Source organism: Mus musculus, chromosome 2 (genome assembly GCF_000001635.26).
Source record: "Mus musculus strain C57BL/6J chromosome 2, GRCm38.p6 C57BL/6J".
In the NCBI taxonomy this organism is placed as follows: Eukaryota; Metazoa; Chordata; class Mammalia; order Rodentia; family Muridae; genus Mus; species Mus musculus.
The window spans coordinates 85,219,040-85,245,709 of record NC_000068.7 but is presented as its reverse complement, the minus strand read 5'-3'; the positions used below and the strand labels follow the sequence as shown (position 1 = coordinate 85,245,709).

The window sequence follows — 26,670 nt, the reverse complement described above, 5'->3', positions numbered from 1 at the left end:
TATTACCTATAATAAACCAAGAGATGAAAGTGTCTTAAAGGTGCTTGACAAAACTTTCACATACCCTTGGTAAGCCAGGACACTGAAACACTCACAGAGAAGATACAAGACTTGAAACTGCCTAAATTTGGATAGCAGTCACAGAGCTAAGAGAACTGTGTAGGAGCCTTACTGTCCTGAGATAGGTGGTCACCAAAGAAATGTTCTCCCCACCTACCCTCGTCACGGAGACATCCAGATCTTAACCCTAGCACATGTGACTATGTTGCCATGGCAAAGGGGCTTTGCAGATGTGATTAAAGTTAAGTGCCTTGAAAGGGAGAGGAGATAGTTCATCTAGGCAGGCTTGATCTAATTACACGATTCCCTAAATGAACAGAATGCTTTGAGCTGAGTCAAGGAGAGATGCTAGGAGAAGGATTTGACCTTCTCTGCTGAATGTTAAGTTGGGGGAAGCAGGCCAGTATTATAGAGGGCAAGAGCTCCCATGTAAACTGGAAGATCAAGGACATGAATTCTTACAGTGGGGCCTCCAAAGAACACACCCTTGGTGATGCCATGATTTTAGCCATGTGACCCATACCTTCTAACATATTGTAAATAATACACCTCTGTGCATCTGATAATAAAATGTGGCAGCAGGAAACAACAACACTCATGACCACACACTGGCTGACCACTGAACTTGGAAGAAGTAGAGGAGCCAAGTTTAAATAAAACAAGACATTTAACGACCAGAGAGACATGTCAGCAGCCATATACCACCAGGGAATAGTACCCACAGGCTGAGTCCAGATCAGTGACTAAACAAACAAACAGCAGCAACAAAATTGGATAGAGATCAAAATCTAGCACGTAAGTCACCCAGTACATGACCTAAATCATGCAAGTCTCAACCATAAGAAATTATGAAGCATGAAAAAATAGGAAAGCACAGACTAGACATGGAGCTCAATTAGTACAGTGTGTATCATTCTTGAATACAGTACAGTTTCTAGCACTGTGCAAACCATAAGTCAGACTAGGAGAGGCTTGCCTGTATTATCAGAACTTGGGAGGTGGAAGCAGGAGGTGGAGTTAATATTTGACTTTATAGAGAGTTTGAGGCCATTCTGGGATACAGAAGACCCTGCCTCAAAAGAAAATATATAAGGCTGGAGAGATGGCTCAGCAGTTAAGAGCACTGACTGTTCTTCCAGAGGCCCTGAGTTCAAATTCCCAGCAGCCACAAGTTGTCTCCCCACCATCTGTAATGGAATTTGAAGCCCTCTTCTGGTGTGTGTGAAAACATCTGCAGTATACTCATATACATAAAATAAATAAGTCTTTTTAAAAAGCAAAAAGAAAATACAATATAAAGAAATAAGGAGGTGGAAAGAAGGAAGGAAAAAGAAGAGGTAGGGAAGGAAGAAGGAGAAGGAATGATCTATACCCAGGACAGAAATAATTGCATAGGCAAGACCTCTGACTAGATGCAATTGCTGGATTTAATGGCCAAAGTTATTCAAATAAAGAAGTATATTCAAAGGCCTGCAAGAAACAATGCTAAAGAATTAAGAAAAAAATGATAACAATGACTCAGCAAATTAAGAAGCCCAATAAAGAGCTGAAAATTATTTTTAAGAGCACATAATATTCTGGAGTTTAAAAGTTCAGAGAGTTATGTGATGTTGTATTCATGTCTTACAGTTGCTATACAGTATACATAGAATGGGGCCATACACTGGATGGTTTTAAATTTTAGAAATTTATTGTCTCACCACTCTATATGCTCTTACAATATGAAGGCCATGGGTTCGTAGGTTGGTGCTCTGTCTTAAGGCCACTAAAAGGGAGATTCCTTCCTTGTCTCTTAGCTAATATGGCTACAGGTAATCCTCACAGTACTTGGTAAGTTCATCACCTCCATCCCACATCCTTTTCCCTCACCCTATGTCTTCAGTCATCTTCCCTCTGTGCTCTAGCCAAACTCCCCTCTTCTTATAAAAGCACTGACCATTAGAGTCCAAAATGACCCAGCATGACTTCCTCTTAATTTGCATCAGAAAGCTTTATTTCCAAACACAATCATGTACTTCAAGGAACCGTGTTTATAGCCCAGCAGAGGCATCATGGATCATCTCAACCTTCTGTCAGTCAGCACAGTGATCAAGAGGAACCTCTCCTGCAGCTGCACCATCTCAGAGGCCATATCTGTGGGAAGACAGCAATACAAAAGCCAGCTTAGCCAGTATGGTGTTAGCACCCTGTGAACCCAGCTCCAACACCAACCAACCAGGAGGCCTAGCTAGCAGGATATTCAGGCCGTGAATTACTCTAGTACTAAAGAGCTTCCTCTTAGATACAGCCAGATATTTAGGAGACATTCACCTAAGTCAGCCACTCTTAGGAAAGGGATCAAGGTCAAAGGACAATGAGACCAAGCCCATGATCTTCTGAAAGTCAACAAGAAGCATAAGACCTTATGTCTTGGGACTCCCAGTGAGGCTTGCTGATCTCCCTTCATTACAGCTGAGATGACAGGGAAATGGTTATCCAAGTTTGACTAAAAACTAATTATAAACTTTGCTTACAGAGCCTACATTAGTCACTTCTCTTATTTCTATAACCAAATAGCTGACTAGAAGCAACTTAGGGAAGAATGAAAATCAATCCTGGCAGAGAAGTCATGGTGGTAAGTTATACTGTATCCACAGTCAGAAAGCAAAGAGAAATGAGTGCTGGTGTTCAACTCCTTTTCTCCTTTTAATTCACTCCAAAACACCAACTCATAGAATGGTAGAACGGAGCTGTTCCTGTTTCAATTAACCAATCTGTAAAAATCCCTCACAGAAATGCCCAATGCGTCATCTCGTAAAAGATTCTGAATCCTGTCAAGTTGGCAATATCAACCATTAAATGGACCATCAGAGCATGTACTAAGATATCAGGGCACAGCAGCGCTGTTCTTTATTCGAAGGTACAGTGAAATCTATAAGGAGATAAAATGACGAATAGAAAGCATTTTTTAAGAAGTGATAGGTTAAAAATCTCTCAACATGTGCTAAATATGATAAACACAATGAAATCCACACATAGTCATAGTCAAAGAACTGAATTCAAAGACAGAAAAATCTTGGAAGAAGCAAGTGATTTTACAAACATACAAACAACATCAATAGTGACAAATATCACATTAAAATGAGAGACAGACACTGGGGAGGATCTATAAACCAAACATGCCATTCCTTATGACAGGAAGCCTTTGCAGGGTCTTAATTTAGTTTGAAATAAATTGTGATGAACAGAGGCTTCTCCCCTTAGGTAGGAGATGAGGGGCAATAAGAGCAGAGGTAGAGAAGCTTCTTGAGAGTCAGGTTATGTGAAGAAAAGAAGATAAATTTATGATGAATTATAGAGGTAGAGCTAACATGGCAATGGACTGGACTGGGTTGGAAAATGAAGAAGAGGAATCGAGGATGATCCTGACCTTTCTTACCTTAAAGATCACTAGGTCTCATTAACCCAACTCAGAAATAATAATGGCTGAGGCACAGAGAGGAGAATTAATCATTAAAAATAATATGTTCTAACTCAGCAGTAAGAGAAAGAGTGTGAACAATGATCTTCCCACTAATCACTAATGTCTGTTGTCTGGATCTTGAGGATCTGGGTTGATGATGATACTTTACCAAATAAATAAATAAATAAATAAATAAGAGGAAAGGGGGAAATGAGTAGTATGTATCAGGGAATAAGATATCAGTGAATATGGAACCAGGGAGTGTTTTGACTCTATGAAGTTTATGAGGTGTTTTAGGCTTCTTAAGCTATTCACTAAGTCTGGTCAACAATAAAAAAGATGGCCAAAACTTGGTCCCCTACCTCCAGGAATCAATACATATATTAGGAAAGAAGAACAATGCACAGGAACTCAGAAAAACTTGCAGGGGACCTTGAATAAAAGATAATAAGGGCAGGGTGATGTATACATGAAATTCAACACATTGGCAGAGCAGAGGCATCTGGTGAGGCTCCATGGAGTGGTGCAGTTTGCAGTCCACCTTCGTAGTTTAGAGGAGCTTGAATTAGGCACAATAAAGTATAGACTCTAAGTATATGGAAAAACATAAAACAAATTTCTCTAGAAATGACTCACACTCTGGAAAGTTGAGAAGACGCATATTATTAAATTTTAGTGCAGGAAAAGAAGACCCTAGAAAAGTAGGTCGAACCAATCTTTGAAAATCATTGAAAGGAATCTGGGGTGATGAGCTTTATCTGGTGGCCTAGAGTGGATGGGGAGACAGAAAAGACATTTAAGCGGAAAAGTGACTTTGCTGGAGATAGGTATTATAGCAACAGTTTTTGAAAAGGGTGATAATGCCTGGCAGAGATGGGGGAGAAGGAAGAAATAGCACAGGGACCAGTTCAAAGATTAGCCTAAGTGAAGGATAAGGGAAGACAGAACAGAATGAAAACAGAGAGATGGATGAGACCATGGTAGTTTAGTGATAGGGTTTGATGAGTGATTGGATGTGGAAAATGAATCTAAGATAACCCTGAGATTGGTCATTAGGGTCAGACAATACCACCATCCCATGAACCAAGATAAGGAAACTGAAAGGAAGGAAAGGGGGTAAGAAACAGGGAATGAGTTGGTGTTTATGTTTATTTGGAAGGTCCAGCAGAAGGACATTAGTTCTGAAGCAGAAGTGATCAGTCAATGGGTGGACATTGTCACCCATGCTCTGGTGACAGATCTAACCTCATAGTAAATATTTGGAACTGGTGTTAAGTAGCTAATTGTGCATAGAAGTTGAGAGAAATCCTTTACATAATTAGCTCATTTCCTCCCTCATAATATCTTCATGACGTAAATATTATTACTGACACTTTACAAAACAAAGAAGTTGAAATTCAAAGAGCTTAAGATCCTCAACACCAGTTGAGTGGCAGAGTGGAGATCTGAGATGTTAGTACCTAAACAATGAAACCAAGAAAGAAAGATGAAATTGGGGAGCTTGTGAGGTAACTGCCATTGACTTTGTTCAAATGTCCATGGAACTTCAGGGCCAAGTGGACCTTCAAGATCTCTGAATCTTGTGACTTCAGCTCACAAGCAGCTCTTACAGAAGCTCAGTGAGAGAAACTGACAATGAACAGAAGTCAAAACACATCAGACAACCAGAGGTGGAACGTGCCTTCTGACCAGCCCAGTGTTTTTTCTACCAGGCTCCACAGCCTCCACCTGACAAGATGCACCTTTATCCTCAGAAATTCCACCAACTTTCTCTACATTCATATTACATACAAAATCTGAGCTTCCAGGGCCTGTAAGCTCTGGCCTCTCCACCTCTCCAATCTCACTGACACAACATAGTTCTACAAGCCATGCTCATACTCCTACCTCAGGTCTTGAGGGTCCCAGTCTTTCTGCCTATGGTGCTTTCGCTCAGGAACATATGACCACTCCCTGACCATCAGTAGGTCCCATGCTAGATGGTCACACCATCCTTGCAAAAGTCTTCTTTAACAGTCAACCTGAAGGAAAAAACAAAAACAAGAACAAAACAAAAAACAAAAAAACACTATCTGACATGGTACCCAAATATATTTTCCTAAAGAGTAGTATCCCTGCCAAACCACTTCATTTACATATTTGGCTTTGAATCTTTAGTATCCACCTACTAAACAAATAGCAGCACTTACTTTATCTGCAAACTAGAAAGCAGTCTTTTAACCTGGTATGTATGCGTTGTACAGCATGTTGGGTTTCACACAGGTAACTTCTTTCAGGTTTGTCATGCACTTTGGCCATACACGCCTGCTCCCAATCTTTCCACTCCCTCTTGATAGGCTCCTCCATAACCCTGGTTTCCTTTATGCTTCAAACAGAATTTTTCAATGCAATTGTTGAAAAATAAAGTGGGAAAAAAAAAAGGACAGGGTGGGTCAAATCCTTCCTGTAAACAGGGGATGCAGGAGGGAATGAGACCAGCCCCCTTATTCGTGGGTACCACAGCCATGAAAGGCTCTCGAGCCAGAGTACAGCCTCAGGATTCATTTTCACAGTAGAGAGCAAGATAGTATTGAACTTCTGCTTGAGAGATAATAAAATCAAGGCCCAGACTGCCTCTGATTCTTAAAATATATAGTATTTATTGATACTCAGGTTCTTTGAAAGACTCGGCCATCTGGAAACAGTGACCCTAACCAAACTACCAATCTCTCTCTCCCTCTCCTCCCTCTCCCCTTCCATCACCTCCCCCTCCCCCTCCCTCTCCTGTTTGTGTGTGTCTCTCTATGTCTATTTTTGTGTGTCTCTGTCTCTCTCCCACTGTCTTCTTATCTACACCTCTGTTTAATGCCTAAGCCCCTCCCCTTATCAGTCCTATGTTCCTCTTCTCCATCACCCAGCTTCCAGCTCCCAAAACCCTTTTCATCTTCCCTATCCCTTATCTCATCCTCCCTCCCCAAACCCCCAGCTAACCCATGTCTGCTTCCTTTTGGATCTCCAGCTTCTTATCATATGCTCCCCTCTCTATCACTGACTCTTTATCAAGTCATCTCCTACAAACAGACCCAGACAAACAGAGAGAGAGTCACACACACACACACACACACACACACACACACACACACACACACACACACAACTATTGTTTCCTCTCCCTTCTAGATAGAAGGTATACAAGACAGCAAAACCTCAGAGCTTGCATTCCAGGCTCTGATGGACAGGCTGGAGGACAGCGTGGATCAGAGAAGGATTTCTTAGAACCAAACCCCAACTTCACAAACAAATCAGAGCATAGACTTAGGAATCTACCCCTATCCTCCCTCTGAATGTTGAGACAGACTAAGAGACAGACATCATCAAGCGAATGGCTTTCCTCATCCTAATCATCATCTGTAAAATAGAGCTTAAGAATACCTCCCTCTAAGAATGCTGTATGACAGGTGGGAGTGTATTACAGAGGTCCCTATAAACTCCCACTCCACTCTCCATCACCCTCCAAGTTACTAATTCCTTTTTTGCCAAATAGCAAAGTCTACGCCAGCAGGCCCTCTTTTCCCACCCAGCAAAGTAGCAGCAACATTACTTGCTCTTGCCAACAACCATCCCCTTCCCCAGAGCATCTGCTTTGTCCCCAGGACAAAGGGCGCCCAGAACTGAGTCCTCTAAGGAAACAGAAAGGCCAAACTTTCCACTAGGACCTCAGGAAATGACTTCAGCGGCTCCACTTGGCCGAAGTCCTGGTGCTAATCACTTTCTCACACCCAAGAACTGTTCATTGCCACCTCCTGAGCTCTACTCTCCATGACTATAATTAAAGATGTCACCTGGGTGTTGCTGTGGAAAGTGACACCAAGGGCCCTTCACACACCTGCTCTGGAAGTCAGTAGATTAGCCCTGGGCTCAGCACAGAGCCAGCTGCTGCCAGCTTTCCCAGCAGGAGATATGGGTGTCATCCACACTGCATAATGCAGGAGCAACAGGCAGCAGGAGCTGCTGGCCACACTTCTGGGACCAATGCTGACTGGCTAAATTTAAAAGGTCCTTAGGGACCTTCAACCAACCAACTGTAGCCTGGCTACTTTTCCTTAAAGATGTATCTCCGTATACAGAACAAACTGGTCTTAAACTCCTAATCCTTCTGCCTCAGCTTCCTGGGTGATGCACCACACCAAGCCTGTGGCTGCCTCACATTTTGAGCAAAAAAACCCAGGCTTGAAGGCAGGAAATATTTTACTAAAAAAGTCACATGACATTACCCCAAGAGCATGAGTTTCCTACCTCCCGAGCCTGTTGGTAACCAAGGCTGGTTTGGCCTCACTCAGGAATCATCTAGTAATGTAAGGAGACATTTTAAGTCATCTTCCCCAAGGGTAGAAATAAGGCAGGGATCGTACTAAATATTCACATTCAGCCTTCCAAACAGACTCATCTTGTCTAGAATGTCCACAATCCCAACACTAAAAGACCCTGGAATCAAAGTGCCACAACAGGAACAAGTGGCCACCAGCCATTCAAATGCCCATTTTCAACTGTCCATCAGGTCCTCGCTGCTGATTGTTATGGTAGTACCACAAACAAGGGCACAGTTTAGTTTATTGGTAGCACTACCCAGCAGGAGTACCCCTCTGTGACCTTCTGTCTCTAAAGAAGATTTCTGACATTTCCCAATTTTGTGCCTTTTCTCAGGCTGTCCACCTCTCCCCAACCCTATCTCCCTCTGCTGCATCCTGGCATCCTTCCGGGCCTTCCCAGTGCCACTGCTCCGACCAATGGATGATTGTGATCATCCACTTTTGTATTTGCCAGGCACTGGCAGAGCCCCTCAGGAGACAGCTATATCAGGCTCCTGACTGCAAGCTCTTGTTGGCATCTGCCATAGTGTCTGGGTTTGGTGGTTGTTTATGGGATGGATCCCCAAGTGGGGCAGTCTCTGTATGGTTGTTCCTTCAGTCTCTGCTCCAAACTTTGTCTCTGTAACTCCTTCCATGGGTATTTTGTTCCCCCTTCTAAGAAGGATTCTGAGCTTCTGGGCTAATATCCACCTATCAATCAGTGAGTGCATATCATGTGTGTTCTTTTGTGATTGGGTGTCCTCACTTAGGATGATATCCTCCAGATTTATCCATTTGTCTAAGAATTTCATAAATGCATTGTTTTTAATAGCTGAGTAGTACTCCATTGTGTAAATGTGCCACGTTTTCTGTTTCCATCCCTCTGTTGAGGGACATCTGGGTTCTTTCCATCTTCTGGCTATTATAAATAAGGCTGCTATGAACATAGTGGAGCATGTGTCCTTCTTACATGTTGGAACATCTTCTGGGTATATGCCCAGGAGAGGTATTGCTGGATCTTCTGGTAGTACTATGCCCAATTTTCTGAGGAACCTCCAACTGATTTCCAGAGTGGTTGTACCAGCTTGCAGTCCCACCAGCAATGGAGGAGTGTTCCTCTTTCTCTACATCCTCACCAGCATCTGCTGTTCCCTGAGTTTTTAATCTTAGCCATTCTGACTGGTATGAGGACACTTTCTCTTTTTAATTTGGCTTGGTTTCATTTTCTATTATGTAGAAGCATGATGTATGGAGGAGTGAGGGTGTCACATGTGCCACAGCATGCTTGTGGAGAACAGAGGTGATTTTGTAGAGTCAAGTTTCTCCTTCAGTCTCTACAGGAGTCGTCAGGTTTACATAGGAAGCCGGTTACATACTGACCCAGCTTGCTAGTTCTTGAGCTTTTCAAATCAGCATGTGCAGAACTAGGTTTCATTGCAGCATTTTCAAACTTTTTTTTGTCAGTTCTATTCCATCTTCCTTCTCTTTCATCCTCCTGACCCCTTCTTATACTCTCCCACCCATAATGCTCACTCTTTTCTGTTTTCATGTCACCTGTGTTCCATTGCCTTCCTCCATTCCCCAACCCCGTTTTCCTGCTCTCATGGTCTCTTTCCAGTTTCATAGCCTATACCTGTACTCACACCACCATAATGCACACACATAAACAACACAAGCCAGAATCTGCATATGAGAAACAATATTTGATTTTGTCTCTATGAATCTGAGTTGCCTTGATTAATATTATACTTATCCCATTTCTCTGCAAATTTCATGTTTCCATTTTTATAGCTAAAGTAAAATTTTGTTATGTACACGTACAATATTTTCACTACTCACCCATCCATTGATCAATACATAGGCTGCTTTCCTTTTTCCGATATTGTGAAAAGAGCAGCAGTCAATATGTAAATGACAGTATCTCTGTGTTAGGAAACGGGGTTCTTTGGGTGTGTGCTCAGGAGTGGTATAGCTGGGTCATATGTTCTATAGTTCTGACATTTAAAACAGCTTCTCTTGTGTTAGTGTTAGGAGGCGGTCTACTTCAAATGTGAGTCTAGAGCCCTGAGTTCCAATTCCAGACAATGTACTCACTACCTATACAACTTTAAAGAAGTTTCTTAAATACCCTAAGCCTCACTGACTGTAGAGCAGAGGTAGTGTGGTATCTGCCACAGAGGGTTGCAATGTAAACAGAATTCCTTAGTCTAGGGAAAGAAAGAAATGTTAGTGACTATCATTACCATATAAGGATTAGCCTTGCTCCTTACTAGAACGTGATCTCCTTCCAAAAAGGATTCTGTAGTCCCCATGCCATGCTAATGTTACCTAAAATGAAACCCTGAAAATTACAGTATTTCTCTTTTTTGAGAACATTAAACTTTTTATTTTTATTTAGTCTTTGATAACTTTATTAGTTTTGATTACATTCTTTCCCTTCCCCAACACCTCTCAGATTCCCCAACCACCCACCCAATTTCATGGTCTTTTTCATAAATAAATAAATAAATAAATAAATAAATAAATAAATAAATAAATTTAAACACCACCACCACCCCCCAAATGAAGGCAGATTTTTATTAGTTGGCTAAAGAATAAAAGCAGATAAGACACAGCCAGAGCAATGGTTCTGAGTCACCTGTCACAGATGCACCTTGATATCTGACCCCCATTAAACTGGCTCTGCTCAGGGATTAGGGAGATTCTTTGATCCACACTAACAAGAAAAGGAAAGGAAATGGAAAGAAAAGGAAGGGAAAGGTGAAGGAGTAAGGGAAAAGGAAGGGAGGGAAGAAAACATTCGTGAGGACTGTTGTTCTCAGAGGACATGATATTGTGCCCAAGGGGACAGCCAGTTCTTGATGGATAAGATATTCATTTTATATCTAAAGCACAGAACACATATGTATGTGTATATACATGCTTTTATATATAGGACATTATACTTAGACATATAGAGATATATTTGTAAAAAATACATGGAGGGTTGGACCTGGAAAGATGGCTCACCAGGTCAAGCCTCGTGATCTGAATTTGATACCAATCCCCAAGAAGGAGACAACCAACTCCTTCAGGTTGTTCTCCATACACACATACACTATGGTGCATGCACACACACACACACACACACACACACACACACACACACACACCTCCTATGTACAGAAAATAAATAATGTAATAAAAACATAACCCATGGAGTGGAGGAGACTGGGGAGAAGTGTGGAGAACTGTACCTGCCAGGTAATAATAAGAAAGAGTAGGAAACACAGTTCTAGTGACAGATGCTTTATATGGGAACATCACACGGCATGAAGCTTTACATTGTTGATGCAGTGGGCCTCTGTGCTCCACCCTGTGTGTGATCACTGCAGGGAAGCCTCAAGCCTGTACCACCAAGTCAGTACTTCTCCATGGCAGTTTACAGATGGAGAACCTGGACCCCCGCCCCCAAACCTGTCATCTCTGGTTGTCATATGCACACAATCAATTACAATAGCATTTACCAGACAGACCCAAGCCTGTTCACTCATCCATGCCTGGGCCTTGCCTTCGGACTACACTGTAGTTATCTTTGAGAATTATGACTGGTAATTGTTAGCCAATTCAATATCTCTGAACTAGGCATCTGCATGACTTCATATGTTCCTAGCAACCTTTTAATGTTGATCTTTCTATGAGTAGAATTGCCTGTCCAAGATCAGCCCCTAGCAAGGCCATGCAATTTCCTGCCTTCCTGGTGCCCCAACATAGGAACCAAGGAACCAAAGCACCTCTGGATTCCTGCAAATATCAGTATTTTGAATTTCCACACTTTGGTGAGCAACATCCATGGTCCAAACCACATCCTGGTCTGGAAGGCAGCAAGAGCTAGAAGACACAAAGAAATGTGGGAAAGAAACAGGAAAGAGGGAGTCCATGGGGTGGAGTGGGTAAGGAGAGCAAAGGGAAGAAAAGGTCAGGGAGGGAGGGACACAGGGAGGGACATGGGCTCAAGGAACAGGGAGACAAAAGAAAGGACATGGGGACAGGAGCAGTTCTGAGGGAGGGAGGCAGGGAGGGAGGGAGCAACTGATCTATTTTTACTGACCTGAGAGCTGCTGATTTACAAGTTACCAGCTGCTTTGCATATTGAGATCAGAAGGTCCCAACTGCTCCTGTGAGAAGGCATAGGAATTCACTAATGCTGCCTTCTGGAAAGCTTTTCAAGCTCCTTCAGTTCTTCCCAGACAGGGGGAGGGGGGGTGTACTGGCTAGTTTTGTGTCAACTTGACACAGCTGGAGTTATCACAGAGAAAGGAGCTTCGGTTGAGGAAATGCCTCCATGAGATCCAACTGTAAGGCATTTTCTCAATTAGTGATCAAGGGGGAAAGGCCCCTTGTGGGTGGGACCATCTCTGGGCTGGTAATCTTGGTTCTATAAGAAAGCAGGCTGAGCAAGCCAGGTGAGGCAAGCCAGTAAAGAACATCCCTCCATGGCCTCTGCATCAGCTCCTGCTTCCTGACCTGCATGAGTTCCAGTCCTGACTTCCTTGGTGATGAACAGCAGTATGGAAGTGTAAGCCGAATAAACCCTTTCCTCCCCAACTTGCTTCTTGGTCATGATGTTTGTGCAGGAATAGAAACCCTGACTAAGACAGGGGGGTATTGGATGGGGGGGGGGGGGTGAGGAGAGGGGAGATCCAATCTACCTTGCAGGGGTGGGGTCACCAAGTGTGAAGCATGGGAGCTCACTGGACTCAGTCAACACCTTCAGGACACCAGCACCATGCCCTCCTCACTGCATCTCCCTAGAAGGGGACTGAGACTATAAGGTCTTAGTTTTGTCATGCTGAAGAGGAAGTTAAGTGGGACAGGAGCTCTGCAAAGAGTCAAGTCAACTCCAGGAAAGTCAGTTAGCAAATGAATTCTCAGAGCAAATTCATATCTCAAAAGACTAGAGAAGAAACATGCTTAGCTAAGCATCTCAGAAGGCTAACCCTTCTTCCTGAATCTCTGATTGCAAAGAAGAAAAAGAGAAAAGAAAATGAATGGAAAGATTGGGCGGGGGAGGAAACAGGACTTTAGCAAACTAACTTACATATTTCTTAAGTTATTCTCATGTTAACCTATGAAATCAAAAACCATAGAATCCCCATTTAACAACAGCAATAACAACAGCAATAATAATTTTTAAAATTCCCTTTAATAAATGGTGAACTGAGATTTGACTTGTACCTTTGCTCATAGCTTTGGTACTAAAGACAAAGATGTGATGTGAAGCCAGAACAATATGAGTCTATAATTTAGTCACCTCTAATATCGCCTAATCATTTCACAACATTAAGCCACCAAGGGAAGACATGGAACACAATGGAGGAACCCTCACCATGTGTGTGTACATGTGTATCTCCCTCCTTCTCCTTCAGTCCTACTGCCCATACCGTAGTGTATCTGTCTCATTAACCAGAATCTAAGAAGTTCAGGGAGTTGTGTTACACATCTTGGTTCAGGAGTACCACTCCCAGTTCTATGTAACCTCTGAGTTCAAAACTTAGTTAAGTCTAAGCATTAAGTTGTTGGGACTTGGTTCTAATGCTTTGTCTTATTCACCTCCCAAAAGCCGCACTTCCAGACCTGAGGGTCCCTGCCCCCAGCTGGTTTCAATTGGTAATAAAGAATTACCATAGAGCCATGGCTAGGCAGGGAGACTGGGTGGGACTCTTAGATTGCACAGTCAAGGGACCAAGAGGAGGGGAATAGTCATGACGACGAAAGATGAAACTTAAAGACCCAATGGCAATGTAAGAATCTGGAAAAGTGGCCCTAGGAGTCACTTCCCTGATTAGGTCTGGGGTAGCAGAGATGATATATAGATTTTAAAGGATGTTAACTTAGGAATACCAGCGGGGAGTGTTTGCTAGCCACGGAGAAGTTTAGAAGTGCCCAGTCATTGAGGTAGTCAGGGCATATCAAAATTAACTGGTGTGTGTGTGTGTGTGTGTGTGTGTGTGTGTGTGTGTCTTTCATTTTCTAATCCAGAGCTCTTGGGTGAGTGCAGCAAGCGCATGACCCTCTGGGAGCCAAAGTGGTTTAACTAATTCTGTCACTACATTAAGTACTAATTCTCCAGAGGCAGGATGCTACCTGCTACTCTGTGGACAAGTTTCTCAAGGATGACCTCTCAAATATCCACCCTGTTCTCTTAGCAGTAGTCTGGAGACTCAAATATAAACAGAACTATCAGGAATTGGTAGCTGGGGCTAAGATGGGCTCTTTTCAGTCTTAAAGACTGAAGCCTCAGCTCAGGTAAGTCTTTGCTGAAAAAGAGGTTACAGAATTTTCCCTTGAGCTCTGCTGGCCAGAAAACAAATAATGGAAACAGAAAAACTTCAGGAGAAAGAGTATGTAACACCACATGGGAAGACATGCTCTTAAATGCTCTGGAACCCCTGCTAGACATGGTCAGCTCACTGCCAGCCTTGAAAAAAAAAAACAAAAAAACCTATGAGATATTCCTGCAGAACCTGGATTGGATCACTTAGCCCCTCCAATTCTATTAGCAGCATGACTCATACTGGTAAGAGAGTCTGGGAAGATTTAGGTGATTATAGAAATGTTTGTGAATGCCAGAAAGAAGTCATGCTTATCTTTCTTTCTCCTGTAAATAGATGCCTGGACAATGGATACTGGGCTAAATATTACCTTCTCCAACACTAAATCTAACTGTACCCAAGTCCTTTTATTGAAGCCAGCATTTTATGAGCAGAAGCCATGGATCAGATGCTTAAAGGGAAAGAAATATGTTCCCCCAGTTTACTGGAAGACTCTGTGTAGCAGTAGGAACAGAGCCAGACATGGTAGCTAATGGTATGAGCAGCCTGGAGCAGGGCAGAGCAACAAGCTGGACTCGTGTGTCCAGAGCCTCTGAGCGCATGCTTATTTTGTCACGTGATCAAATTCCTTCTGGTGAGCCTTCTTTCGGTATTCTGCTTTCAGCCTGCTGACCAGTGTTTCCTTGTATCAACTGAAATTGTGTTATTTTGTAATCACACAGCTTGGTGGCCTCCATAAAGTAGGACAAGAGGACTTGAACTCAGATGACCTGGCCCAGATAGCCTGGAACCAGGTAAAGCCCAGCTCTAAGCCCCTCCTTCTCAGGCTCTACTGCGGAGACTTGACTTTCTGATTCCCAAATCAAAGTTCATATTCCAACAAAAGATCTGGAAGCCACTTTGGGGAGCAAGAAGCGTTATAAGGGGTCAGATCTGGATGCTAAAATGTTGGAACATATGGACCCGTTCAAGAAAGAACAGAAACACTAGGTTCTAGAGAGAGCTGCACTGGATCTGTATCCTTCCTCTCAGCACCTCTCATCCTTAAGAATTATCTGGATCTGAATCGAGAGGCAATGTAGGAGCAGCCTTGGTGGAGAAAACCAAACCTGTGCATGTCCATAACTCCAATTCAGTCTTCCACTGTTCCCCTAACTGTGCCCACACCTCCAGGCACAGGTTTAGTGTTCAACGCCCTAAAGAAGAAGTATCTATTGAGCTTAAACATGTGCCCACTCCTGGGAAAGGAGGCAATCGTTTCCCATGTGTTCTTCAGAAATAGAAAAGAAACACTAGAAAGCACTCATCCATCAAGCCAGACACGGACATCCGAAGATGAACTGACCATGAAGATTTGGAGGACAATCCTGGGGAAACGGTGATTTCTAAGCAATTGAGAAATGCAAACCACACCACTAGCTCTGCCTCACCTTCTCAGGAAGTAGGAGTAGAAATGAATGGTACTCCAGTGAGAAGTGCCAGCACCAAGACGATGTCCTTCACCACAGGGACCAGAGTCATTATAATATTTCCCGTAATGGCCGTGATTCAGTGAACAATGGGTGACACCCTAAGGAGCATAAACCTCCAGAATACATGTCATCAGGGGATGACCTCCCCTCTGTCCCCTGAAGGACAGTCTTGAAAGAAAAAGATGATGCTAAACTCCCGGATGTGACAGCTAGGATGCTAAACTCCCAGATGTGACAGCTAGGAAAGAAAACATCCTTCATTCCTCTGGTTCTGCTCTCTTCCCTAATCTCACACCCTCTGGCAAGAGGCCACGTTGCCCCCCTTCCTCTTGGATCACATATGATGTCTCCAGAAGTGCATTTTATCTTATTATATACCCGAATGCCACTCAGTTGTTCTTCTAGACAGAAGGGACCTTGTTTTCAGTCATTACCATCTGGCCACCTGCTATGTTTTTCAGTAATGCCTCTTTAAAAGTGCCCTTCTGCAGATATATGAGAGTGCAGAGAGAAAAAAATCAGTTACTCTTTCCAAGGTTTGCATCAACAGGGCCCTTGGTGATGCACAGTCGGGTGAAATCAGACGTTTCAGTGACAGATTTGGATTGGAAAATGTAAGAAGTGGTTTTGTTGTTATAACTAAAATGATGACTACTGCTCTTTTCAATCTATGAGGATTGTTTCATTTAATCCTCTTGATCCTCTGAATTCGGTAACTTTATTATCCTCACTTTACAGATAAGGAAACTGAAATATGAGTAATTTGGCCAGTATCACTTATCAAGAAACAGCAGAGACGATCTGACCACAGAAGAAGTCTGCAATCCTTCTGAAAAATTGCTTCTGAATAAATCTGCTTGCCTTCCCCATCTCTCACATCCTTGGTCCATACAGACCCAGGTAAGGTGGGGAAGGGAAGGAAGACTTAACTTGGTGCATGAAAACTAGTAAGTAAAGCCTGCCTGTCTATTTTTTAATTGTTTTATTAGATATTTTATTCATCTACATTTCAAATGCTATCCCTTTTCCTAGTTTCCTCTATGAAAGTCCCCTATACCCTCCCCCCACCCTGCCCCCCAGCACACCCACTCCCACTTCCTGGCCCTGGCATTCCCCTGTACTGGGGCATATAATCTTCACAAGACCAAGATGACACAAGGCACATAAACTAGGAGGCTGTCTGGCAGATGCTTACATTCAGAGAAAGCCTATGAGACAGCACACACCCTACTAAATCACACAGCTCCAAGCTCTGACAAAGGCCAGACAAAATGGTCATGAGTCAAGGACTTGGGAATGCCTCTAAACCCCAGCCCAGCTAGACAGACAGACACGTAAAAATATGGATAAATGATCTAAGGGAAGAACCAGAATGCCAGGCCGCACTGACCTCTATGAAGAGATTGGAATACATGATGTTGACAAAGATCTCAGAATTTATTCTAAACCAAATTTCTTGATAGAGGCACGAAGAACTCTGGGCACAAAGAGCTTAGCTGGTGTAGTGGTGTAAAGTCTCCCTTCTTGACCCATCACACATCTGGGCTCCTGCCTGTCACCTCTAAGGTAGAAGTGATGCCTCCCAACTCTAGCAGTCAGGAAAGTTGCTCACAGGACTCAGAGCATCATTACTGTTACAATTGCCTCTTATTTGGCACCTACTTTATGGCAGGCTCTCTGTTCCCATTGGGCTATCACGGTAGTCATATAAACCCTGTGCTCCAACCAGGTTCTTCTGCCACTATCTTTCTCGTGTTTCAGGAAGGAAGGATTAAAAAGTGAATAAATAAATAGTCCATCCATTTTGCACTTAAAAAAAAAAGAAAAGAAAAGAAAAAAGCTTTGTCCCCCAGCAATGGACAAAGAGACCCTTGTTGGTGTTGTTCTTATATCAGTCAGGGACAGAGCAGATGGTCGTCCTTTGATCACTCTAGCTTGATGCCTAGCTTGGTGGCCAAAGCTGTTTTATGCCTAGGATGCGTAAAAATCAAATCAAATCAAATCAAATTAAATTCAAGCAGCACAGCTTGAAAGGAGGAAGACAGAGACCTGAGGACTACCCTGCCTCCCACAGACTTGGCCTCCAGTGCATGGCACAGGTGGGCTATAGATATCTGCTTACCAACATGTCACCCAGTGTGGATGGAGGATGTCACCAGGGAGATCGCCAGTCTGCAACTGAGCCACCACAATGTGCAAGTGTATGGTAATCAGATGGGAGAGAAAGAGGAGTAGAACAGTTTGAGCATTATGAAGAGATATGGAACTGGAGACTCCAAGGTAGAGAGGAGCAGCCTGTTATGAATAGGCAGCACTGACCCCTGAAGCAACAGTGATGTCCCTACCCAAGATGAGGCCCCTGAGGGCCATGTCTGGGTTTGTGACTACACACACAGTGGCATGGGTCAGTGTTGGTGTCCATGGTTAATATTACCACTAGAGAATATGGGAATGTCCTTGGTGGTAGCAGCTCCTGGGGACCACCTGGAGACCCAGGAGCTGTGCATAACTGGGCCCAACCTTCATTAGATGCAGCTCTAGAGAGAGTAGATCCCATTTCTCACCCAGGCAGCATAGTGGATGGCCCTGACTGTGGGAAGCTGTGAGCCACCCAGAGGGCATGAGTGTGAAAGAGCTGACCCCGCCATTCATCTGCCATGGGATGGCACAGGAACACAGGTGATGCCCCTCCCACCCCTCTCCACCTCTAACAGTCAGAAGAGTTGCCCATAGGATCCTGAGCCACTAGAAGAGCTATCCCTGTCCCTCACCAGCAGCAGCACTTGGGAGAGCAGACCCTGAGTCTCACCTGGACAGCACAGTAGATCTGGCCCTAGTGGAGACGACTCAGGTGAGCTTATCCCAACAGTGAGAATATGAGAGAGAGCACCACCACTCATCTTCTCACCTGCTGTGAGGTGACAAGGGTGTGGAGGTAATGTCCTCCCCACCTGGCTGGCACCGAAGGCATGTAAACAGGAGATCTAGCCCTACCTGACCCCTCACTGGTTATAGCTCTCAGGTGAACAGGCCCAGCCCCTCCACAGGCTATAGCATTTAGGGGAGTAGACTCCACATCTCAACTGGGCAGCATAGTGGAGCTGGCTCTGTAGGCATGGGTACAGATGAGCCAGCCCGGATGACATGAGAGCAGGAGAGTAGACCCTGCCTCTTGCTCATGGCAGCTTTGGGTGGCCTAGCTGGAGAAGGTTAAAGAGCTTGCCCTGGTGGGGAACATAAGGGAGAGCCAGTGGGATGACCCGGGCCCAGATCCCGGGCTCTGAATTAGCCCACCCAAAATCTAAGAACAGTTAGGACATGTGAAAGGGCCAGTCCTGCTATTCCAGAGCTGCAGGATCTCCATGACACAGGCCAACAACAGGATAACTGGGAGGAGTCCTAATAAGAATCCAATATTGATGGTGTCACAGAAGCCAGAGATCTTGAACCAGACCAATGGCTCATTGCAATGAATATGTGCAAGTGAAGATGTGTGAACAGAAGGATATACTGTGGGACATACTGACGTACTGCAGCTTCCACAATGAGGTATTTTCTATGCTTTTGTTTTGGTGGTGGTGGTGGTTGGCGGTGGTGGTGGTGGTGGTGGTGGTGGTGTGAGTTATTTTGGGGAGGAAGTTGCAAGGGCAAGGGGCAGATGTGAGGGAACAGGGAGATGGGGGAGACTGGGGTGCATGATGTGAAACTCACAAAGTTAAAGTTTTTAATAAAACCTTAAAAACATTGAGAGAGAGGGAGAATCTTTGAACCTTTGTGTGACTGCTTTGTCGCTGTAGCTTTACCTGACTAATATATTATGATCGTGTGGGTTTGTTATGAGAATTGAGTTTATGCATGCATAGAATTTACAGGCCTGGTTGGTAAATAGTAAGCACTCCATAAATACCAGTGGTTGTTAATACAAATCCTAGATGATTGAACACTGATACTAATCCCCGGAGGGCTTAAGGTCTTACTGAGGTTGGCATTTATGACTCCAACATGAACATCCACTCGACTGCTTTTAATAAGAGCAGCGCACTAGGGCTGGGTGGCTGCGTGTTTGCAAAAGGCTTTATTAGTTTCTTTAAGATTTATAAAGCAACCCAGACTTTTTCAGTTGGAAGAGAGCTTAAAGTCTACCTTGCCTATGTTCCACAGGAGGCTTAAGTCCCCTCTCCAACATTCTGACCTAACCATAGACAAACACCCAAGGGGCTGCCCCAAGAGTTCTCACTACTGTAAGATTCTTCCTTGGCTCCTGGCAGGGGTGTGCTGGCATGGGGGTTTGGGGAGGACTCAGTTTTCTTTAAGGGGCTGACCACTGGGAATTTGATCATGCTCTAGTGAACATGGGTAACACAAATTGGTCTTTTTTCTGGGTTTGGGGGGGGGGTTATGGAGGAGTTCACAAGGGTGAGAGGGTCAGACCTGGAAAGACTGGGAAGTGAGTTTGATAAAAGGATCTCATGGTTCAAGAAATTCTGTGCTAAATAGTGATACCGTGCCTCAGAAAAAGAAAGGGAGGATGCAGGGTCGTCTACCTAGCCATCCAGACTGCTCAGATAGCCAACCCTGGCCTTCTACTTGTCTGCACTGATTACAGCCTCTTACCCTGACCTTCCGGTGCCTCGCCTGTAAATTCAAAGTAGTGATAGATTCAATTGGATGTATAGAGCCTAATACACTGTGAAAGCAGTAGATACTGGTTTTCATTCTTAGTCCTTTGGTGGTTTCAGTAGATTGGGAATAAGAAATGAGGCTATATTTTAGTGGAGGAATGCTTGCCTAGCATACATGAGGACATAGGTCTACTCCCAGTACTGCCAAAAACAAAAGCACAGAATATTAGGACTAATAAATATCAAGTCAGTATTTACAAGTTTTCTTTTCTAAAGAAAAGGTGCAGGGTAGGAGAGTGCAGAACAGGTTTGTGAGTTTAATAGTTTCCTACCCAGAGGCCTCCACTCCAACAGGAGAGATGCTGTTGGTTAACAGGGGCTGTTCAAAAGATCTGAAAACCAAGCTGAGGAAACCACATCCCAGAGATGACCAGGTTCTCTCTTAAAGGCCAGAGTAGAGAGCTGTTCTTGGGTGAGCAGTAGAGCATGGTCAACAGAAGCAGAAGGGGGGGGGGGATGAAGGGCAAGGGGGATCCAGGAATGGGCCACATGGCGCTCTGAACCTGATTTTTCTGTAGTGCAGAGTTCTAGCGGCTTAAAGGAAACAAACAGCATGTGCAGAGCAGAGGAGACAGTAATGAGACTGTCAAGCCTCCCCACAAAGAAGCGAGCACGGCCAAAGGATGCAGGACAGCGGGAATGATGGAAACCAGACTCCGCGTGCAAACTGGGTTCCTGTTTGTAAACCACTGCTTTCTCTAACAGGGAAGATGGGTGGGGACAGAAGAAATCACCGAACCAGACTCTAGCTCACCTCCCCATCCGGGGGCCCAGCCTCACTGTGACGTCAGACTAGCCGAATGGAGCTCAGGGAGTGGGAGGTGATGGGCGCAGCCTCATCCATTGCAAGTCCACAGCTTCCTCAGAGGTTGTTTTATGTGGTCTAGTTGCATTTCCTTTCAGAAAAAGAGCCTGGGAGGGAAGCTTTCATCTGCTCCTGATTCATGCTGTTCTCAGGCTGCTTCATTGATTGCCCTTCATCTGCCCTGGCAGGGACTGGGATGTTACTAGGGAGAGCAGACAGCCCTGGAGTGAATACCAGAAATCCCTCTCAACCTAGTCACCGAGGATATCCCCTTGGCCCCCCGCTTAATTTTCAATAAAACACAAAAACACGTCGTTCTCGATGGAAAATTACAAAGACCCTTGCTAAATCCTGTTTTAAATGGTGTTTTCTCCTCCTGGCTTAAATTTTGTTTTACTATTCAGTAGAGAAACACTCTCTTTTTCCTTTAAAAGGCTAAACCACTGAATGGAAGTTCTTCACCCCCCACCAGCAACCCTGAGCTGCCTTAACCATAAACTGGCATTGTTTTTCAGTCTCTCTCTAAAGCATTTAGGCACAAGGACTAGAGATTCATTAGCCTATTACAGTGACAGACAAAATCTCCATCAGGTACCCTGGATGGCTCAGTGCCCCCACCTACCTTTCACAAAGAAAGCTCTACCTCAGCTGCATACCCATCTCCGTGATACATATTCCATGACGACTTCAGGAAGCTGTCATACCTCTCTGGGTCTCAACTGTCTCACCTGTAAGATGGAGCCAATATTAAAGACCTGATAGGCTTCAAGGGAAGATTCAATGAAATGACCCTATATAAAAAGCTAAGACATATGGAGCCCACTATTAGCACCCCAAACCAATAACTGTGACAGGTACAAGCTGTCATGTTCAGCTTTCACACTCAGTACTGGGGACAGAGGGTGGAGGGGTCTAAAGTCAGTTCCTCATGTTTGCTGAGTGAGCAAGCACTTTTATCCTCTGAACCACCTCCCCAGCCCCCCAACCCCGTGACTATCCCTAAAGACTCAGTGGAGAGAGCTTGTAGCACCTCAGCTGACATTTACAAACACCGCTAAAATGAGAGGTGCCACTTCCACCAGCAAGGTCAGAGGACTCATGCCCGCTAACCTGGAGAGGTGAGAATTGCAGTCAGAAAACAACAATCACACTGCCACTTGGAACCCTGCCAACTGCTGCAATCAGAGTAAAAATAATTTGAAAAGCAAGCTAAGTGTGAATCAGGCGCACCTCACAGAGGTACAGAAAACTGGAGCTAGCCCTCCCTCTTCTCCACGAGCCCCACCTTGTGCTGGCTTTAGAAGGTTGCCCCTATTCAACTCCTTTCTTATTTGCAGCCATCCCTACCTCCTGCCTTGTCTTCCACGTTTTCCTCTAAGCCCATGGGTTTGGTTTTTGTCATTCTGATCCCCTGCCCAGTGTTGTGTTCCTGAAAATGATCGTGTTCTCAGAATTAACTCATTTCTGCCTAATCCATCCTTCAGACACTAACAAGCTAAACTCTCCCACTTTGTCTCTAAGTTCATCCTGGTTCATGGACCACCTTTTCAAAGACACCCTTGGATAAGCCAATCTTTAAGCCACCTATTCGACCACCAAATATTTATTGAGAACCAAATATTTACCAAGAAAACACCAGGTATTGAACTAGGTGTCAGAGATACAGAAATGAGGCTTGCATAGTTATAAAATACTTATTTATGTGTAAATAATTAATTATTTTGTAATTAATGAAATTATAAATTTTTCCTCTTTTATTTTTTATTGGATTTTTTTTTTTTACATTTTAAATGCTATCCCCTTTCCCAGTTTCCCCTCCGGAAACCCCCTATCCCACTCACTCTCCCCCTGCTTCTATGAAGGTGTTCACCCACCTACCCACCCACTCACTCCAGCCTCCCTGGAAATTATATATAATTTGTAAAGAACATTTTAAGAAAAATTTTAATTGTGAGAAATGTGAAAAATAAAACACAGCCTTAGATGCATAAAACTGAGGAAATTAGGAGGCTAAAAACTATTCCTTACAGAGTGAGACTATACTGCATCAATATTACCAAACCCAAGACCCAAAGAGTGGGCATGAGATAGGTGTAATAAGAAAATCACTCTAAACATATGGACTAGCATGAGGAAGGCCCTTGACGATTGGGTGTAATAAGAAAAATTATTGCATGAATATGGAGTAGCCTGAGAAAGGTCCTCAACAATTTGTTTTATTTTTATTTACTTGTATGTGTGTGTGTGTTTCTGTTTGTTTGTGTGTGTGTGTATGTATGTGTGTGTATGTATGTGTGTGTAGGTGTGTATGTGAGTGTGTGTAGGTGTTTGTATGTGTATGTGTGTGCATGTATAATGTGTGTATGTGTGTTTGTGTATGTGTGTATATGTTTGTTGTGTATGTGTGTATGTGAGTGTGTGTGTATGTGTTTATGTATGTATGTATGTGTGTGTATATGTGTATATGTTTGTGTGTGTATGTGTGTATGTGTATGTTTGTGTATGTGTGTGTATGTATGTGTATGTATGTGTGTATGTGTTTATGTGTGTATGTATGTGTATATGTGAGTGTGTACATGTATATGTGTTTGTGTGTGTATGTATGTGTGTTTGTGTGTGCATGTATATGTGTTTATGTGTGCATGTATGTGTGTATGTGAGTGTGTATGTGTTTGTGTGTGTATGTGTATGTATGTGTGTCATGTGTATGTGTGTGTGTGTTTGTGTGTGTGTGTTTGTGTGTGTGTGTGTGTGTGTGTGTGTGTGTGTAGGCTTGGGCACACCACAATGTATATGTGTAGATAAGAGAACAACTTTTTGGAATTGTTCTCACTTCCCACCTTGATGAGACAAAGGCTTGTATCATTTCTGCTGCTATACTACATACCTAAGCTTAGCTGGGCTGAGCGCTCCTTTGCTCTTCCTCTCTGTCTCACATCTTACTGGGATTACAGACTTATGCTTCTGCATCCAGGGTTTTTGTTTGTTTGTTTGTTTGTCTGTCTTGTTTTGTTTTTATAGATTTCTATGATCGAACCCAGGTTACAAGTTTGTCATCAAACACTTTTACCCACTGAGCCATCTCCCTGGCCTTATAATTATTTACTTGCAGATTTTATTTGTGTGGGAACATGAAATGGACAGTCTCCATTTTTTGTTAATTGTCACACAAATTTTAAAAGCAGGCAGGTTGTAGTAACTATGGGAAAAGGAATCCATTAGCCAGACATCCAAATAATTATCTAAATTGTCCCAACTCTGACATTTGTCACCGTGTCTTCCCTGGGAGGTAGGTAAGTGGGGAAATAATGAGAAGAAAGTTATTTTGTAATTACCCTGCATGAATTATGACTCCAAGAGTCTATTTCCAGGGGTACTTTAAAGTAATTTAGTTCAACATTATTGAAGTGTAATTTAGTACATTATTGATGCAGAGAAACTCCGGAACCAGACTCAAAAGAAAAGGACTTTTATCCTGACATTTGACTCTGTCTTCTTATGGACACCAACCTCATTCAGCCCTCAGTGCCTTCCCTGTGTGATGGAGTAAGGATATCTGCTTTACCACCTTCACAGAAGACTTGGACAATGGAGGGAATAAATACCGAGATGCTTTGCCTATCAAGACTATTCATGGGAGGAATCCCTCCTCATGCCTTCCTTGATATTAAAAGACTCTCTTTGGTCTCTGCTCCACACTTCGTCTCTGTATTTGCTCTCATGAGTATTTTGTTCACCCTTCTAAGGACTGAAGCATCCACACTTTGGTCCTCTGTTGCAGGATTTCCTGTCCAATCACATTAGGCCAGTGGGAGGCTTGTGATTGGACAGGAGAAGGGAGGTGGAGTGAGGAGTTGAGGAGACAGAGCGGTCTCAGGAGGAGAGAGAGAAGCAGAATGGAGGCTGCTGTGGTGTTATCAAAAGGTTAGAATAATTGGGTTAAAGCTTTATCATTATCATTTGGCTTTGAAATTATTGTATTGGCATCTTGTAAATTGTGTTATTATTGATACATAAATCCGATTGGCTAATTAAGAATTAAGAGTCTTGATTCTGAGGCAGAGGCAGACGGATCTTTGAGTTCAAGGCCAGCCTGGTCTGCAAAGTGAGTTCCAGGACAGCCAGGGCTATACAGAGAAACCCTTTCTCGAAAAACAAACAAACAAACAAAAAAGAGTCTTGATTCTACCGGGGAATTAGGTATTAAGATGACTAACCAAGGGTGTGTGGGGCGTTGTATGAAAGCAAGAACTGGGGGGAGGGGGCTGTCCAAGAGATGGCCTGGTGGGAGATATGTGGCCTCGCAGGGCTATCGAGAGTTGGGCTGAGAGACTGAGTGAGATCACCTGGTGCAGGAGCTAGCTCTAGAGAGTTGTTGGCAGGGGCAGAAGCACTAGAGCGTGGCCTGGCCCCGCTGAGAGTTGGCGGGTTCGTTTTTTAATATTTCCTTCAACAGTCTTCCTTATTCTTGAACTTCACATGGTCTGTGAATTGTAACTTGGGTATCCACTTATCAATGAGTGCATACCATGTGTGTTCTCTTGTGACTGGGTTGCCTCACTCAGGATAATATTTTCTAATTCCATCCATTTGCCTAAGAATTTCATGAATTCATTGTTTTTAACAGTTGAGTAGTACTCCATTGTATAAAAGTACCACATTTTCTGTATCTATTACTCTGTTGAAGAACATCTGAGATCTTTCAGGCTTCTGGCTATTATAAATAAGACTGCTATGAACACAGTGGAGCATGTGTCCTTGTTATATTTTGGAGCATCTTTTGGATATATTCCCAAGAGTGATTGTTGGATCCTCAGGTAGTACTATGTTCAATTTTCTGAAGAACAGCCAGACTGATTTCAGAGTGGTTGTACCAGGTTGCAATCCCACTAACAGTGGAAGAGGGTTCCTATTTCTCTACATCCTTAACAGCATCTGCTGTCACCTGAGTTTTTGATCTTAGCCATTCTAACTGGTGTGATGTGGAATCTCAGGGTTGTTTTGATTTGCATTTCCCTGTTGAACATTTCTTTAAGTGCTTCTCAGCCATTTGGTATTCCTCAGTTGAGAATTCTTTGTTTAGCTCTGTACCCTATTTTTAATAGGGTTATTTGGTTCTCTGGAGTCTAAATTCTTGAGCTCTTTGTATGTATTGGATATTAACCAGAGACTGATGGATCCCACCAGCGGATCCATCCCATATACAGATACCAAACCCACACACTACTGAAGTTGCCAAGAAGTACTTGCTGACAGGGGCTGTCTCCTGAGAGGCTATGCCAGAGCCTGACAAATACAGGGGTAGATGTTCACAGCCAACCATTGTACTGAGCACAGGGTCCCCAATGGAGGAATTAGAGAAAGGACTGAAGTAGCTGAAGGGGTTTGCAACCCACATGAGGAACAGCAAGACCCCCTCCCCACCCCCAGAGCTCCCAGGATTTAAACCACCAACCAAAGAGTACATATGGACAGACCTATGGCTCCAGCCAAATGTGTAGCAGAAGATGGCCTTGTCAGGAGAAGAGGCTCTTGGACCCGTGAAGGCAGGATGCCCCAGCATAAGG

The 26,670-nt window shown here is 43.6% G+C and overlaps 1 long non-coding RNA gene and 1 other non-coding gene across 8 annotated transcripts in view; one reads left to right on the top strand and one right to left on the bottom strand.

Annotated features, from left to right (window-relative positions):
• Positions 1-2,031: 2,031 nt before the first annotated feature.
• Positions 2,032-26,670, bottom strand: part of Gm13715 — a 35,243-nt gene continuing 10,604 nt past the window's right edge. For 3 of the 7 annotated variants that reach the window (XR_374759.2, XR_374757.1, XR_003953866.1), the window contains 3 exons: positions 21,726-21,831; positions 5,390-5,523; positions 2,032-2,193 (listed from right to left, as the gene is read on the bottom strand). This is a non-coding gene — a long non-coding RNA (predicted gene 13715). Of the gene's footprint in view, positions 2,194-5,389; positions 5,524-7,367; positions 8,281-11,920; positions 12,031-17,738; positions 18,302-21,052; positions 21,306-21,725; positions 21,832-26,670 lie in introns of those variants that run through there. The other 4 variants (XR_003953867.1, XR_866514.3, XR_866513.2 and 1 more) reach the window with 4 other exon arrangements.
• On the top strand, positions 17,460-17,600 carry LOC115489623. Its single transcript, XR_003954207.1, has one exon. It is a non-coding gene; the product is annotated as a small nucleolar RNA SNORA48 (small nucleolar RNA).